We start from the raw sequence: 13044 nt of genomic DNA on the forward strand, positions 1-13044 counted from the left end.
CACAATGCAAGATCTCTTTATTTAATACATAAAATAACATTTACTTGTTTTTCATATTTACAGAAGGGATATGTGTTCACTGTGGAATTTCTGAAAATTAAGAAAACTACAAAGAAAAAAATAAAATGACTCCTAATGTCACTACCCAGAGATAACTATTATTAGCTTGAGAATGTATAGCCTTTCATTTTTATGCATTGTTCTATTTTTTACAAAAATAAGAGCATGTTAGATATATAAAATTTTGTAACTTGCTTTTAGATTTAAAATGACATAATTCACATCATTAAATATGTTTAGAACATGAATGTTCATAAATATGTATATACATAGTGAATAAATATATTCCATTATTATATACAGTATACATCTTATATTCCATTATTCCATCGCATGCACGTGCCATACATATCTTTAACTGGTCTCCTATTGTTGGACATTAAGGTTGTTTACTGTTTTTCTCTATTGTCAGTAATATTCTGTTGAACACGTGTCGCTTTTAATATACATCCATGTTTATTTTTCTTAGGGTGCAGTTTTTAGAAGTGAAACTGCTGGGTCAAAAGAAATGCTTATTTTTTCATTTTAAACAATATTTGGATGTATTAGATAAAATTTTAAAAGTATATTGGGAATTCCCTGGTGGTCCAGTGGTTAGGACTCCACGCTTCCACTGCAAGGGGCCCAGATTCGGGCCATGGTTGGGGAAGTAAGACCCTGCATGCCACGTGGCATGGCCAAAATAAAGGTATAGAACCTTTAACGCTCATCAGCTTTGAGGTTTATGTTGATCCTAATTTGGGCATGCAATTGAACTTTCCAGGCTGCTCACACTTGCTGAATTGATTCCACTATGAATTCTAAGATGTCATTTTCCTCTTGCAAAGTTTTCTTCTACCATTTATGGTGTTTCTTCTTGAAAATGGCTGGCGAAAGCATCGCCAATTGGATAAGGTGTCATTAAGTAGTCATCAGGCAGCGTGATGCCATCACAAGCATCTTCTAAATTTTGGAATTGTTGCTTTATCCCTTCTATTTCTTCCTTTAGCTCTGTTCTGCTAGTCAGTCCGTGCAAAATGATCTCTTGTTGATCTTCAAAAGTAATATTGACATCTTCTGCAAGACCCAGGGTAACAGTAGCACTCACTCCATGGATTTGTGAGGCTTAAATGTGATAATCCAGGTGAAGTGCCCTCCATGATGATCAATGCAGTCAATTGGACCTTTGGCTTTGCAGATCCTAAGGGCAAGGCCTTGACTGTGAGGTCCTCAGACTTCCCAGGAGCACTCTCAGCAAAGGGAAGGGTGGTCTAAAGCCCACTGAGAGCCTCGGCACTGGTGCCCCATCTCGGTTGGTTGGGTACCTCACCTCAGGTCCCTGGGGCCCCATACCGGGTCCCAGAGCTGCATATTGTCAGCATCTCAGGCCCCCCCAGCTCCCTGCAGCCAACCCCCAGCCTCTGCCCAAGTGCCCAGCACACCAAACGCTCCAGGAATGCTTCTTCTGAATTCCTTTTAGATATGATACCAAAAAGCCGCAAGAACGATTATACCAATTTACAAATTTATCAGCAGTGTCTGAGGGTGACGACTTACATGGGCTACCATTAATCCTGAATAGCATTATTCCTTTTTATGTCCTAGGTGAAAACTTTTCTGTTTAAATTTTATTGCTTTTATTACTGTTTGGTGTTGAATGTTTTCCCGTATATTTACTTGTCACTAACTAGCGTGAATGGCATTTTCAAGCCCTTTGCCCATTTTTCTGCTATCAGGTGTTTATTTTAGTTCTATTTGTATGTATTGTCTCCTCATCTATGTGTCTATTAACCCTTTGTCTGTTATATGGATTGCAAATTTTTTCCAAGTTTGTACTTTGCCTTTTAATTTTGTTTATGATGTTTTTCTGCTATATGGAAGTTTTAAAAGGTTTCTATAAGCTGTAGATGACCTGCTTTCCCCCCTTGCAGCTGATATGACCAAAATGGAACCCCTCGTCTAAGTTGGGTTAATCTGATTCTTTTTCCTAAGACCTTGAATTTGAAACATCGAGACACTGGAACACTTACATGATTGAAAAAAATATAATTGAATGATGGCTGGGAGTTGCTGCCATGGTATGCCACAGCCTCACACAAGTAAATGATATGGAAGAGGGAAATCTAAGAGATTTCAGAGAAAGTCACTTTGCCACTACAAGAATGAAGCAAATATATAGAGAAAAGACAAAAGAGTGAAATGACAGGAGGGATTTTGGACAGGAGGATACCAGATTGAACTGATGGGGATGAGGATACCAGATTGAACTGATGGGGATGAGGATACCAGATTGAACTGATGAGGATGAGGATACCAGATTGAACTGATGAGGATGAGGATACCAGATTGAACTGATGAGGATGAGGATACCAGATTGAACTGATGAGGATGAGGATACCAGATTGAACTGATGGGGATGAGGATACCAGATTGAACTGATGAGGCCTGAAGTAAGGTTCTATACTGAAAATAATGGAATTAGTTGCAAGTTTTCATATTGAACATTGAGAGTCCACAACCCCGTTTTCTCTGTTGGCTCCCAAAACAGGGGCCCCAAAGATTAGAGATCAGAGAAATCCTCTTTGTGAAAACTGGCCCTAAACAAAATGCTAGACACACACACACACACACACACACACACACACACACACACACACAGAGCTGTCTCCCACCAAAAGAGTCAGGTTCCTGATTCATGGTCATTTCACATACAGAAAGTCTTGTTCCCCAAATGTAGAAATTCCAGTGAGATTTTTAGTAACTCACTAATAAATATGAATGGATAGCAAATAATCACTACACATTTAAGCAAAGACTCTAATATTAACAACAGAGTTCAGAATGAACAAAAGTAAAGAACTTGGAGGAAATAGAGATAATGCAGGGAATAAAAGAAAACTTTAAATGACATTGTAATTTATATCCCCTGATAATCAGAGAAAATCCCATCACTGAACATGAACAGGATGGTATTTTAAAGGAATATTCTGAAAACAAGGTAGAGCTCTCAAAAATTAAATATGTAATTGCTGATGTGAAAATTTAATGAAAGATTGGAAGATAAATTTGAGCAAATCTCAGTGAAATAGAAGAAAAAGAGAAAAGGGGAATAAAGGGAATACGAGGGAATAAAGACAAGAAAATTAGAGGATCATTACAAGAAGCCAAACATCCAACTACTTAAAAGTTTTAGAAAGGGAGAATAGTAAAATCATAGACAAGGAAATTACAAAGTATATTAGACAACTTCCTGGAACTGAAGGATATGAGTTTCCAGATCCAAAGAACCCACTAAGTGCTCAGCCCAATAAATGGGAAAAATTACCCATACTAGGCACATCATCATGAAATTATACAAAACCAGAGCTGGGTCCTAAAATGTTCCATGGAGAAAAAAATAACTGGTCACATACAATGGAACAGGAATCAAAATGGCATCAAGTTCCTTAAAAATAACATTAAAACTAGAAAACAATGGAGATAGCATCCACTTCTAAAACTGGCAGCTAGACAATCAGAATAATCTTCCATAGAGCACACCTAAAACAAGTTAGATGCAATATGAAACATATTATTAAAGCACAAAAGAACTAGAGAAATAACCAAAATCTAGGAGAAGAGGAGAACGAAGAGGGAATCCCAACACTCAGAGCCACTTTGGCTCTGAGCGCATTTTCCACCGTGAGAGAAACAACTGTGAAACTGACCTGAAAAAACAGCCCTGCATTTTGGGCAACATCCTGGGATGAGGAGGACAATGATCAAATCCCAGGGTCCTCCTAGCGGGAAAAGATTGAATAAATTACCAGCCACTCTTAAGTTGGCACACCTGAGGGTTATATCCTCAGGGTAGAGGTGAACCAGAAGTAAACCAGACCATGAATGGTCTTGGGTGGTCTGGACAAATATAAACCTTAAATTTGTATTTGTTCCTGGAAAAGTAATGCCCACAGGCCTCTCCTGTAAGCAAACAAAAAGTCGTCTGGAGGAGGAAGCTGTTATTCTAGGCCTCATATAATTCCTGTTAATAAAGCTTCTAAGAAAATATCAAGAAAACAGGCAACTAGAACTAGATACATAAGGAAACAGGACACCATGAGCAAGAATCAAGCGAAACTATAGGCAATAGAAACATATCAAATATGGTAGGCAAAATTCTAAGTCCCCAAGATTCCTGCCCTAGTTATTCAATCAAACATTAATCTAGGTGCTGCTGCAGTGGGATTTTGCAGACATAATTAAGGTCTCAAATCAGCTGACTTTAAGATAAGGAGATTCTCCTCAGTGGGCGTGACTTAATCAGGCCTACAGAGGATAATTTACTGGACTCTTTCTGATGAAGAGACTTGAAGCATGAGAGGGATTTGGCCCAAAGGAGAATCTCTGTTGCTGGCTCTGAAGATGGAGAAGGCCACGTGGCAAGGGATGCAGACAGTATCTGGGAACAAGAGCGCCCCCCAGCGGACAGTCAACACGGAAACTGCGAACTCAGTCCTACAACTGCAAGAAATGTAACTCTGTCACGACAACGTCAGCTTGGAAGAAGACTCTCAGCTGCATATGAGAACGCAGCCAGCCCCAATCCTGGATTTTAGATTTGTGAAACCCCAAGCAAAGAATTCTGCCTGAATTTCTGACAGGCAGAACTGTGAGCTGGTAATTGGTTGTCGATTTAAGTGACTACATTTGTAGTAATTTGTTACACAACAAGAGAAAAATCATAATCCACAAAGACCTGGGAAATTGAACAATGTGTAATCAACTATAAAAGAGCTACGCTTGCTGTACTTAAAGAAAGAAAAGAAAAGCTTTAAAAGATCAACACGAGGGGCTTCCCTGGTGGCGCAGTGGTTGAGAGTCCGCCTGCCGGTGCAGGGGACGCGGGTTCGTGCCCCGGTCCGGGAGGATCCCACGTGCCGCGGAGCGGCTGGGCCCGTGAGCCACGGCCGCTGAGCCTGCGCGTCCGGAGCCTGTGCTCCGCAACGGGAGAGGCCACAACGGTGAGAGGCCCGAGTACCGCAAAAAAAAAAAAAAAAAAAACAAAGATCAACACAACACGAAATTAAGAAGCCGTGAAATTTGTCACAGAGTTCTACAGTCATCCATGGTAGAGTGATAAGGATCAGATTTACTCTCCGGGCTTAAGCAACTATAAAACCGGATAAATAAATGAATCAATTGTTTTCAGGCTGGACAACAGGAAGCACAGGACTATTATCATAAAGAGAAAGGAAATAAATGAGGTGCTACCCCCCAATTGCCCCAGCTTATTGCTGGGAGGTGTTTTCAAGCTACAGCGCAGAGTGAGGGGGGACCCAAACACAGCCTGGTGGTGTTGCTGAATTTGAGAAGTCAAAGAACAAGATTCAGGGAGGCCAAAGCAGCTGGTAATCATGGGACAGAGTACCAGAGAGGAGAAAGCTGCAGAGAGAAAAACTCCAGAGGTCTGCAGAAGTGTCCCCTTGAGTCTTAGGCTTATTACTCCTGTGCATGCATGAGAGGAAACTACCAGGCCCAGGAAATAGAGTCACTGTAAACCATTAGGCTGAACAATTTCCAAAGCTCCCGTAGGGATGGGGATATTCTGTGTTCTCACCAGCCAGAGTGAAAAACGTCATCTCACAAAGGGCATAGGGTAGAGTTGTCAGGAAGATAACACCATAGCAGAGGAGATTATTATATATTGAGTAAAGGACGCTCTAATAAGGCTTAAAGGCTCCTTAGCATTGGTCTTGGCAAAGATTTTTTAGATATGACACCAAAAGTGCAAGCAACAAATGCAGAAATGAACAAGTGGGATGACATCAAACTAAAGAGCTCTGTACAACAAAAGAAATTTTTTCTTTTTTTTTTTTTGCAGTACGCGGGCCTCTCACTGTCGTGGCCTCTCCCGTTGCGGAGCACAGGCTCCGGACGCGCAGGCGCAGCGGCCGTGGCTCACGGGCCCAGTCGCTCCGCGGCATGTGGGATCTTCCCGGACCGGGGCACGAACCCGTGTCCCCTGCATCGGCAGGCGGACTCTCAACCACTGCGCCACCAGGGAAGCCCCAAAAGAAATTTTTTAAAAAGGCAACCTATAGAATGGGGGGAAATATTTGCAAGCCATCTCTCTGATAAGGGGTTAATATCTAAAATATGCAAGGGACTCATACAATTCAATAGCAAAAAAAAAAAAAAAAAAAAAAGCAAAAACCCAAAACCAAAAACCTAACCAATCTGATTCAAAAATGGGCAAAGGGGCTTCCCTGGTGGCGCGGTGGTTGAGAATCCGCCTGCCGATGCAGGGGTCACGGGTTCGTGCCCCGGTCCGGGAAGATCCCATATGCCGCGGAGCAACTAAGCCCGTGAGCCATGGCCGCTGAGCCTGCGCGTCCGGAGCCTGTGCTCCGCAACGGGAGAGGCCACAGCAGTGAGAGGCCCGCATACAGAAAAAAAAAAAAAAAAAAGGGCAAAGGACTTGAATAGATGTTTTTCTAAAGAAGTTATATGAATGGCCAACGGGTACATGAAAAGTTGCTCAACATCACTAATCATCAGGGAAATGCAAATCAAAACCACAATGAGATGTCACCACACACCAGTCAGAATGGCTATGGTCAAAAAGACAAGAGATAAATGCTGATGAGGGTGTGGAGGAAAGGGAACCCTCTTGCACTGTTGGTGGGAATGGAAACTGGCACGGTATGGAGGTCCCTCAGAAAACTAAAAAGAGAAATACCATGTGATTCAGCAATCCCACTTCTGGGTGTACATCTGAAGGAAGTGAAAACACTCTCTCAAAGAAATATCCACACCACGTTCATTGCAGCATTATTCACAATAGCTAAGACATAGAAGCAACCTAAATGTCCACTGATGGATGAATTGATAAGGAAAATGTGATATATATATATATATATATATATATATATATATCACATTTTACACACACACACACACACACACACACACACACACGAATATTATTCAGCCATGAAAAAGAAGGAAATCCTGCTCTTTGCAACAACATGGATGAAACTTGAGGGCATTCTGCTACATTAAATAAGTCAGACAGAGAAAGACAAATACTGTATATTCTTACTTATATGCAGAATCTAAAAAAGCTGAACTCATAGAGAGTAGAGTGGTGTTTGCAGGGGCTGGGGGGTAGGGAAAATGGAGAGATGTTGGTCAAATGTACAAACTCCCAACTAAATAAAATATGACTAAGTTCTGGAGATCTGATATACAGCCTGGTGACTATAATTAACAATACTGTATTATATATTTGAAAATTGTTAAGAGAGTAGATCTTAAATATTCTCCCCACAGAAAAGAAGTGGTAGTTATATGAGGGGATGGAGGTGTTAGCTTATTGTGGTAATAATTTTGTAATATATATGTGTATCAAATCATCATATTGTAAACCTTGAACTTATGTACATTGTATGACAATAATATCTCAATAAAGCTGGGGCGAAATGTAAAAAATATAGTTTAAACAGAAAAAACAACAGGTGGACCTACCTATATCTACAAAAAATGAACTTTAAATGAACATTCACAAATAGGTTGAAAGCTAAAAGATGGAAAATTATATATAAATAATACTATAAGAAATTGAGAGTGACTATACGAAATACAGTTCAAAATAAATAGTTTTATTAGAGAGAAAGAGGGGCATTTCTTAATGATAATAAACAATACATTAGGAGGACATAAAAATTCTAACTCTACATGTGCCTAAAACACAGCCAAAAAAGTCAATGAAACAAATTTGTCTATATTAAAGAGAGAAAAAGATAAACACACAAACATAATCAGAAATAAACACCCCGTCTCAATAACTGATAGAGCTAGACAGAAAATAAGTAAACATACAGAAGATTTGTAGAAGGCTATCAACCACTTTAACCAAATTGGCATTTATAAAATACAACACCAAACAACTGCAGAATATACATCCTTTCTTTTTACATACGTATGGAATGTACACCAACATAGACCATATACAAGGACATAAATCAAGTTTTAATAAATTTCAGAAGTTTGTTTTGAGAGTTTACTTTTCTGGTTGCAATGAAATTATATTAGATATCAATTACAATAATAAAGCTAGAAAAGCCCTAATCATTTGGAAATAAAACAACATATTTCTAAATAACTCATGGCACAAATAAGAAATCAAAAGGGAAGGTAGATAGTATTTCAAATGGAAAGAAAATGGAAATACAAAATAGCAAACTTGGGCTTCCCTGGTGGCGCAGTGGTTGAGAGTCCGCCTGCAGATGCAGGGGACGCGGGTTCGTGCCCCGGTCCGGGAAGATCCCACGTGCCGCGGAGCGGCTGGGCCCGTGATCCATGGCCGCTGAGCCTGCGCGTCTGGAGTCTGTGCTCTGCAACGGGAGAGGCCCGCGTACCACAAAAAAAAAAAAAAAAAAAAAAAAAAAAAGCTATTTAGCCAACATGCTATGTTCTTAGTATAATGATTAATTTCCTGGCATTACCCACTATAGAGGCATTCACTGCAGGCTGAAGGGCACCATAATATGAGAAACCAATGCCCTGGACAAACAGATACTTCATTTGGGGATGGGGTGGTGGTAGCAGTCTTGAAGGTGAATCTCCACCGGCACAGGCCTGCTTGTCAATTGCAACAAAGAGCAGAGTAAGGGTTGGGCTTGGCTAACGCTAGGAGGGCTTCATGGGCGCCTATAACGAATCACAAGTTTGTGGTGTGAACATCTGGACAATGCGTGGTCTATGAGTATGGTGTTTAACGAAATTATGTGGCAAGAGAGGTTTCTTGGCTCTATAACAAGCACATATTGCAAAGAGCTGTAAAGTCAATCCTAATACTATTTGTTTTATTCTCAGGATACTGCTGTGTAGCAGGCAAAGGCCAAGATGGGTCCTTCTGCTTGGACAAGTGGTGGAAAGCAGAGAGAGAGTAGATCACCAGGCAGTGGAGAGGCAACAGGAAACCTGTGTCTGGGCCATCTAGTTCTCTGTTCTAACTCTGACTTACCTTCATCGCAGTCCTTTGTTTCTCCACGACGTTTAGCAGGGTATGGTTTTCAGAGCCAGTGGCCCAAGCATCCAGGCATCATGTGAGAACTGGACCCAGCTGCACCTTAGGGAAGCATGCCTAAATATCTAGCATTTATGGAAGAAGCTGCATGTAGCTACTCGTTAAGAGTACTCTGTGCTAGGCACTGTGCTAAACTGCAGTTTACAGGCAAACATTGTCTTAATCCTTGTGAAAACCCAAAGATGAAGGAACTCTTTTTTTTTTTTTTTTTTTTTTTTTCCCGGTACGCGGGCCTCTCACCGCTGCGGCCTCTCCCTTTGCGGAGCACAGGCTCCGGACGCGCAGGCGCAGCGGCCATGGCTCACGGGCCCAGCCGCTCCGCGGCATGTGGGATCTTCCCGGACCGGGGCACGAACCCGTGTCCCCTGCATCGGCAGGTGGACTCTCAACCACTGCGCCACCAGGGAAGCCCTGAAGGAACTCTTATTATTCGCATTTTACAGGTGAGGAAACATGTTTAGAGGGAATAAATGAATGTCCAAGATCACATGGCCAGTAAGCGGTGAACTGCTATCTTGAACCCAGCCCATCTAATTCTGTTACTCAGGTTATCTGGACAGCCTCTTACCAGCCCTCTATGACAAGGCCCAGAAGCAGCAGAGGGCTGTCTTTGAGCATCCGATGGTCAAGTGAAAACCTCAAATGTTGACACTCACAGGGCAGGGTGAATAGTTACTGTTCATAAAAATGAATCTCAGATTTCCACACCATGTAATGTGACAGCTATTTTTAACTTAATACAGTGCATGAAAGTGTTTCTAAGAGTTGTATTTCCTTTTTTTAAAATTGAAGTAGAGTTGATTTACAATGTTGTGTTAATTTCTGCTGTACAGCAAAGTGATTCAGTTATACATATACATGCATTCTTTTTTATATTCTTTTCCATTACAGTTTATCACAGGATATTGTATATAGTTCCCTGGGCTATATAGTAGGACCTCGTTGTTTATCCAGTCTCTATATAATAGTTGGCATCTGCTAACCCCAAACTCCCGATCCTTCCTTCCCCCACCCCTCCTATGTATTTTCTTTTGAGTTCAACACTTGGAACAGAATTTATGTAGAATATACTTATACTTTTTAAAACAGTTATTGAACTACTTATAATTCTATGGTGCTCTATCAACTATATGATCATTAGACTTATTGGTGTTTCACCTGAGAATGAGATTAATAACTGCATTTACAGTGGAATACATTAACCAATAAAGCTATTCATGGAGAGTTCCCTGGCGGTCCAGTGGTTAGGACTCGGCTCTTTCACCGCCATGACCCGGGTTCAATCCCTGGTCAGGGAACTAAGATCCCGCAAGCCAGACAGCACGCAAAAAGTTTGAAAAAGAAATAAATCCACTCATTAATATTTAATAATCATTAAGAACTGCTTGCATTGCATGCCTTAAGGCCAGAGAGTGGCTTATACGTACTATTCCTCTTTATGTTTTCACAAGAGAGGACAGAAGGATATATTGCACAGAAAGAATCATGGCACTGTCTAACCAATAATCCCTGCTTCGAGTCCTTTTCTGGGAATGAGGCAGGGTATAAATAATAAATGAAATCAACAGGACCACAAGACGTTACAGAAAAACCCAAACCAGCTTTTTGGCCAAACCAAGATTTCTTCCATCTCTCCTCAATCTTCCTGTGAAAGTCTCTGCCCCATTAAGTTCATGCCGATTGCTGTGCAGCCCTCTGCCTCCCGCCCCCATTGCTGCCCCCTTCTGACCTCTAGACATTGCCCGTGACGAATGGAGCCTTGTGTACCCTAGTCGTCACGTTCAGCTCCGCCTCAGCTACCAACGGGCCTACAATGCACGCAGCCGACTGACTTCCTGGTCTCAAGTGCTTCCTTCCTCAGAGCCAGCGAGGGAGTCTTCTTTCCCCACCACCTCAACCCGGTAGCCCCCCCCCCCCCGCCGGGGTCACTCTCCACACCGTTAGCATTGGAAACCGCTCCTCTGGAACCCCTGATTCAAGCCCCACCCCACCCCCCACGACCACATCCTCTGTCCCTCCAACTCTCTGTGGAATCATCTTCTCTTGGATGCCTCACTCACACCTTCAACTCAGTAGGATTACAGGTGGCAGGAGCCAGATTTCAATTCTTTGTTTTTTTTTTTTTTTTTTTTTTTTTGCGGTATGCGGGCCTCTCACTGTTGTGGCCTCTCCCATTGCGGAGCACAGGCTCCGGACGCGCAGGCCTAGCGGCCATGGCTCACGGGCCCAGCCGCTCCGCGGCACGTGGGATCTTCCCGGACCGGGGCACGAACCCGTGTCCCCTGCATCGGCAGGCGGACTCTCAACCACTGCGCCACCAGGGAAGCCCAGATTTCAATTCTTGAATAGCCTGGGCAGGTGTCAGCAGCGCAGGGCTGCTTCTGCCGTGAGACGTTTTGGCGCCGGATGAGGCCGTGTGGGGCTCCTTCCGGGCGCTGGGGCCCAGGCATCAGCCGTCCTTCCTGCGACAGAACGTTTCACGAACCCGAGAATTGGTGTCACCTTCAAAGAGGTGACTGAGCTGCGAGCTGTCGGCCACTGCCCTCCAAATCCTGCCGTTGCCGATGGCTGGGGGTCACGTATTAGAGGCTGGCAGAGAGGAGAACGTGCGTGGACAAGTTCAGGTGCCGGGCGGAGCGCTTTTCGTGCGCGCGGCGGGCCGCATAGCTCCCAGGGAAGGGCGGCTTGCTTTCCGTGCGGCAGGAGGCCGTATGCTTCCTAAGCCCACGAGAGTTCTGACGGCGTCTACTTCCAGCATGATGTTTTGCTCTGTAGACCTCCGGGATTCTCTATGTACAGTATCATGTCATCTGCAAACAGTGACAGTTTTACTTCTTTTCCGGTTTGGATTCCTTTTATTTCTTGATCCTAAAGATGCTACCAGAAAACTACTAGAGCTAATCAATGAATTTGGTAGAGTAGCAGGATACAAAGTTAATGCACAGAAATCTCCGTAGTGCAGCCGCTAGCTGGTCAGGAAGCAGCCCTCGCAACACCATAGACGTTGCGACGTCAACCTAGAAGTGTGGGTGTTAGGTCATCCTAAGGACTGGACCAGCATGTAACACTAACATACTCTCTGGAATGGTTGATAATGCGTAATGTGTGTGAGAATGTAGAACAACTAGAACTTTCCTACATTGTTGGTGACGTGGGAAAAGGTTACAAGCACTTTGGAAAAAAGTCTGACGGTTTCTTATGAAACTAACTAACATATTCTTACTTTGTGACCCAGCCATTCTTCTTCTGGGTATTTATGCAAGAAAAATAAAATTATATCTACCCACACACAAGCACACACACAATGTGCACCAGAATGTTTACATCACTTTATTTAAAAAAAAAATTTTTAAACATCTTTATTGGAGTATAACTGTTTTACAATGGTGTGTTAGTTTCTCCTTTACAACAAAGTGAATCAGTTATACATATACATATGTTCCCATATCTCTTCCCTCTTGCGTCACCCTCCCTCCCACCCTCCCTATCCCACCCCTCTAGGTGGTCACAAAGCAGACAGGTGAACTCCCTGTGCTATGCTGCAGCTTCCCACTAGCTATCTAATTTACTTTTGGTAGTGTACATCACTTTAATTCATAAGAGCCCAAACTGGAAATAGCTCAGAAAAATGGATAAACAAACCATTGTATCTTCATACATTCAGCAAAAACCAAAACGAACTACTGAAGCACACAATCACACAGATGTATCTCACAGGTACTATGCTGAATGAAGAACCCAGACACAAAAGAGAACATACTGTATATGCATATGTTTATGTACATGTATAAGTTTATGTCTATGTATTTGGATATGTATATGAAGTTCTAGATGAGTCAGAATTCTGGTTGCCTCCAAGGTGGAGGAGGGGCAGGAGTGATTGCAAAGGGAGCTCTGGATGTGGGTGTAGATTACATGGATGTATCCATTTTTCA

General features: G+C 42.5%; 1 pseudogene; it reads right to left on the bottom strand.

The window, feature by feature from the left end:
• Positions 1 to 759: 759 nt before the first annotated feature.
• On the bottom strand, positions 760 to 9052 carry LOC131748887 (prefoldin subunit 4 pseudogene; annotated as a pseudogene).
• Between the last annotated feature and the right edge of the window lie 3992 nt (positions 9053 to 13044).

Source organism: Kogia breviceps, chromosome X, assembly GCF_026419965.1.
Source record: "Kogia breviceps isolate mKogBre1 chromosome X, mKogBre1 haplotype 1, whole genome shotgun sequence".
NCBI classification, from domain to species: domain Eukaryota; kingdom Metazoa; phylum Chordata; class Mammalia; order Artiodactyla; family Physeteridae; genus Kogia; species Kogia breviceps.